The sequence below is a fragment of the Pteropus vampyrus genome, unplaced genomic scaffold (genome assembly GCF_000151845.1).
Source record: "Pteropus vampyrus isolate Shadow unplaced genomic scaffold, Pvam_2.0 Scaffold118, whole genome shotgun sequence".
Taxonomy (NCBI): Eukaryota; Metazoa; Chordata; class Mammalia; order Chiroptera; family Pteropodidae; genus Pteropus; species Pteropus vampyrus.
The window spans coordinates 1,593,049-1,598,888 of NW_011888899.1; positions in this window are offsets into that span (position 1 = coordinate 1,593,049).

Genomic DNA, 5,840 nt, shown 5'->3' on the forward strand with positions numbered 1-5,840 from the left:
CACACACACACACTCACTCATCGGTTCCTGGGGCAGCGGGGGGAGGGGGAGGGATTTTTGTCTTTCTCATTCACAATACCTAAAACAGAATCTGGCACATAAATAAATGCTATAAATAATTTTAAAAAGTGTCATTTAAATTGTACTTAAAATTGTATAAACCGAAGTTGAAATGTTTTCAATGAAAGCGCCTCATTAAAACAGTACGGAATAGCTGGGAAATCACGTTTATGATGTTTGAGCTTTGTTTCCAAATCCTCCCCTGGCTTGGTGAAAAGCTGTGCTCTCAAAAGCAAGGCTGGAAAAAGGAAGCCCTGTGATCCGGATGCGCTCATCTAGAGAGCTTATCTTGTCGCCAAAGGTATTAAATAACGATCTATTTTAAAGACCTGTGTGTGTTAGAAAAAGCATCGCCTTCATCTAAGTCGCCATAGAGTTCTCTTCTAGGAGAAGAGCTAGAATGTTTAGGCCGCACAAACTAGGATACTTGTTATTTTTAAAATTCTTAGAAAAACAGGGCATTGCGTGAGATCGAAGAGCACTTTTTAAGCCGCTCAGCCGTTGGCACCGTCACGGGCAGAAGGGGCAAGGGGTTTGCTGCTGCCGCTCCCTCTGCTGTGCCGGGCAGAGGTTCGGACCCCTTGCGCTCAAGTTCAACAGTGAGAGAAGCTCACATCCGCGTTGCCCGGGGGGCCGACCTTCCCTTCGTGCTGTCTCCTCGGTGTGTTTCTCCATCTCCCCGCCCGGGAAAGGATGACCGCCTCCCTCAGGATGAAATTCAGGGTCCCTCCCAAAGGCCTTGTCGCGGGGTGCGGGCTGTGTCTCCTCGTCCCGGACGGTGACTGGCCGTTCCCCGCAGCTTGGGGAGCACAGTTCAACATCTCCAGTGGCGATGAAGAGGGGTGTTTTGACGTTATGAATGACCCTGAGACCAATGAAGAGACTTTAAACGCTCTGCAGGGAAAGCCCCACGACACGAGCCCTGGCCGGGTGACAGCAGTGTCAGAGTGCCCGGGGCGCCCGGCCAGCAGGCAGCTGTGTCACGGCTCCCCCCACCAAAATGATACCAACATTAAACATCATTTCCGATGTGACTTTAAATCCTTCGGCACTTAATGTCTTTAGACAAAACTCAACAGATTGGCATCGGCCCTAGAATGTTTTCTTCTGGTGTGATAAAATATTTAAAACATTTTCTCCAACCCTAAGACCCTAAGAGTCCGCTCCTCTCCCCCTGAATCTAGAACAAATCAGAACATTGGTGCGGGCCCCCGAAGGTGCCGTGGGCCCCTGGCACCTTGCCTGCTGTGGCCAGTGGGGAGCGGGCCCTAGGCGGGGCTGGGTCCCGTTCATGACGTCACGCCGCGGGAGGAGCGTTCTGACCCGGGCGGCCTGACTGGCTCCGGTGACCTTGGGGTGACCGGAGCCCACTGGAGGATCCAGTTCAAAGGCAGTCGGCGACGCGGCCCGAGCTCCTGCCTGCCGGTGTGACAAATTCCCCTGGACCACGACGATCCCCGCCAAGGTGTGAGTTGCAAGGCTCTGGGGATGCTCCACGCCAGGCGCCCGCGGCTGTATTCCAAATAGCCCTGCCTTCCGGTCCTTTTAAGTCACTGACCGCTCTGTACCCTGAGCAGCTACGATCATTAATATGTATATTTCCTTCAGGTCCCCTGACTTTTTTTTTTTTTTTTTTTTGCAGCAGCAGCAGGGTTGTCACATTAATGTTTCATTAGATTATGGTTTTTGTTGCATTTTTCATCACCCTTTGATGGATGGCGGCTCTTTTGAACCAGGAGAGGGAGCGAAAAGAAAAAAAAAAAAAACTATAAATGATTGGAAAATGAGCTGACGACGGTCTCCTGATCATTATCAAAGACGACGTAAATAATAAATGAAGTGCCGGAGCCACGAGCTCGCTGAGCCGCCTCTGCCCGAGAGGCAGCAAGTGCCAATGGGGCTGCTCCCGGGGCCCGCAGCCTTAGGATCAAGGGACCGCAGGGCACCGGGCCTTGTCCGTGCCACGGGAAAGAAGGGCCGGCTCTCCCGCCAGGGCCTGGCCGCGGAAGCCCCGATGGCCGCGGAGGGCGCCGCCGCCAGCCTGCGGGTGGCCGAGGCCAACGACCCGCCGGCCTTCCTCCCTGGCTGTGGCCTCATCAGCGAAGCTGTAGGCGCTGGAACGCGGATGGGAATTTCCAAGGCTGCGGATCCAGACGGAAACGCCGGCCAGGTGCAGAGAGAGGAGAGGCGGGCGGCTTTAAGCAGAACGGGCTGCAGCCGGGGAGGGTTCCTGCTGGGAGCTCAGGTTCAAGGCCTCGTCCTTCGGCGGCTTCTCCGGCCCCCAGGAGTCACCCGCTCATCCTCTCTGCACCCAGCACGCGCCTCCCGCATGGTCCTTCTCTTGCGGAGAGTGACGTCCTCCATCTTCCTACGTCTCTCTTCACCCGAGGCGGTAAACGGGGAGCCCTCTGGCTTCTGGGCGACAGAGAGTCACATATTTTTTAATTGTGGCAAAATGCATATAACATAAAGTTTGCCATTTTAACCATTTTTAAGCGTGCGGTTCAGCAGCATGAGGCACATTGACATTGTTGTGTGACCGTCACCCCTGTCTCCAGAACTCTCTTCATCTTGCAAAACCGAAACTGTACGCCTTAAAAATAGCCCCCCGTTCCTCCTCCGGCCCTCACCCCGGTAACCACGCTCTACTCTGTCTGTACGAATGCGACAACCTAGGTCCCTCAGATAAGTGGAACCGAGCAGTATTCGTCTGTTCCATGACTGGCTTATCTCGTGACGTCCCCGAGGCTCATCCATAACGTAGCACGTGGCAGGACTTCCTTCCTTTTTAAGGCCGAATAATATTCCCTCGCGTGGACGCACCGTGTTTCACTTACCTATCCATCTGCTGATGGACACTTGGATGGCGCCCGCGTTTTGTCAGTAATAGCTGAGAACATCGAGTGAAATATGCCCGTCACAGAGAGACAGGTACTGCTTGATCCCAGTTATATGAGGTACTCACCGTAATCAAAATCAGAGACAGAAAATCATGGATTCGGAAGGTATTATGGGAGCTGCGGGACGGGGAGTGGCAGTTATTGTTTAAGGCACAGGGTTTCAGATGTACACGATGAGGAGTTATGGGGACAGATGATAGGGACAGCTGCATAAAAACGCAAGGGTATTTAATATCACTGAGCCAATAAAAAAAAAAGAGAAAAAAATAAAGCTGCCAGCATTTAAAAATCAAGAGATTCGGCACAAGAACCTGAATTATCTGGATGTTCTTGAAACACAGAAGATCCGGCATCGCTGGTCCCGTATCCCACAGGGCCTGATCGGCAGGGACATGGTGGGGGTCACGCCCCTTTGAGAGGCTGAGCTCTGCAGCTGGGTCCAGACAGGCCCCACCCGGCCAGCTCCACGCATTTCTGGAACCTGGTCGGCCCCCGCGGGCACTTGAGTTTGAGGTTTTTCTTCAGAGCTGCTTCTCAACTTCCACTTTGGGAAGGGCCAGGCTGGATTTGTTTTAATTTCCAATTCCCTGTGGAGTGGTAGTTATAAAGTATTTTAAAAAGTGGATAACCAGAACAGCGATTGTGGGCTGGGGGTCACGGCAACGCCATGACCGCACGAGCTCCCCAGCGCTCGCTGCTCTCCGTTATGTAGTCAGTCACCTCCCCGCGGGCAGCTTAGAGTGCACAGCACAGGCCCTGGCGGGTGTGTGCTGAACTCAAGGGGTCTCGGCAGAGGCGGCGAGGGTGCAGAGGGAACCAGCCCCCCGAGGGGCTGCAGAAAGCGCTGGCCGGGCCCGCCCTTGGGGCCTGGGGTGGGCCCTGCGATTCGCATTTGGAATACATTCCCAGGGGACATTGACGCTGCTGGTCCCTGAGCCTGCTCTGAGGATGCCGAGGCACAGCCCTGTCTCATTCTCTGCCGCATTCCAGTCCCGGGGGACCGCCGGCTCACAAGCAGGTCTCGGTCGATGTCTGGATTGTGCTGAAGTCAAGAACTGAGCGGTCTGTTCACGCCTTGTCGAGGTGTAAGCTGAGTGTCCTTCGTGACACAGTGGGAGCGTGAACCCTACTGTGAACTGCGCACGTGAGGGATCCAGGTCACCCGCGCACTCTGACAATCTGAGGCCTGATGGTCTGAGGTGGAGCCGAGGTGGCGATGCCGGCGCTGGGGGGCGGCTGCGGAGACGGGTCAGCATTAGCAGTGAGGTCTGACTGCACAGAAACCGTGGTCGATCGACGGCTTGCGGACTCATGGTGAGCGCCCAGCGACACGCTGCCCCTGGTGGCAGGCTTTAGGTCAGAGTCTGACGCTTGCTCTTTAGGTCAGAGTCTGACGCTTGCTCTAGTCCGCACGGGGCCCCCCATTATTTCCTCTACCACTTCCGTGCGCGCCTCTTTCTGCACCGCACGTTTGTCTCAGGCGGTTTCGGTGAGCCCACGAGCTAACCCCAGCCAAAACGAGTCAAAAACAAAAGCCACTGGACAGCTTCTTCGGAAAGCAGGGAAGACCCAATGGGGAGACCACAGAAGACTCTAGACGGCCAACAACGGGACAGCTGCATTTAAAAGGAAATACCAAGAGTCCTGCTTAAATTACAGGTTCGTTGCCATACATGACTCATATTCTCCAAACCCACCTTGCATAGTATGTGACAACTGGCGATTCAACGGAGCCATGAAACCTTCAAAACCGCTTCATCCTGTGGAGACCAAGCACCCTGCATTAAAAGACAAGCCTTTGGAGTTTTCCAAAAACAAAAAAAGAAACAAAAAAAACCCTCCATGAACACAAAGAACAGAAGCGGGTATTGAAGGCCACCCCCTCGTCAAACGTGTCTGCACTGAGAGAGAGCATTGTTCTTAGCCGCTAACCACGTCGCGAGAGCTGAGAAGCCCTTCACCGCTGGGCAGGAGCTCATCCTGTCTGTTGCTAAGGACATTTGTCGTGAACTTTTAGGAGAGGCTGTGGTTCCAAAGGTGGCTTGGGTCCCTCCTTCGGCCAGCACCATACCTAGACGAGCTGATGAAATGGCAGAGGACACGGGGGCATGATGCTTAGAGAGGGTTAATGGGTCGCCGTGGTACGCAGCCCAGGTTGGCGGGTCTGCCTGCACCAGGCTGGTTTCTGCGTGATGCATTTTTCAGGAGGACGTGCAGCTGCCGCTGCCCGCGCTGGTGTTGTTGACAGATTACTAGTTATGCCTTCGTCGTCGTTGGTAAACAGGACGCCTCCGAGGGTACACGCCCGCCCGGCCCATCGTGTGTGACTACCAGCCTGCACGCCCACACACTCACAGGGACATTCTGTGCCATGGGGGGACGCGCTTCGCCCGAGATGTCACAGCTGACGCCACCCACTCTCAGCTGCAAACAAAAGTCTCCAGGCCTTCTGTTAGCGGAGAGGAGTTCCTGGGGAAGAGGACGGTGACCTCGTAAGCCCAGCCATGGCCTCTGCGTGCAGGTGGGGACGAGAAGCGGGAAGCTCTCTGGGGGGAAGAGGAGGTCGAGGGGAAGGGCCGTCAGGACCAGTGGGTCTGCCACTGCCACGGGGCGCCCTGTGGGCTTTCCCGCCACACGGGGTGTGACAGTGCCGGCCACGCCCCCCCATTCCTGTCTCCGTGAAGGTCTCCGTCATCCACTTGGACACCTTCTATTTGGGGGCCTGCACGCCCCCTGATCAAGATGGCCTGCGAGATCGTGCCGCTGCTTCCCGCCTCCGTGGCGAAGTGGGGAGCTCTTAGAAAACAAATGCAGCCTCCCGCCTGAGCCCCGTAGCGAGTATTTGCTGAGTGGCGGGTGAATGAGTTGGTGCACACAGCC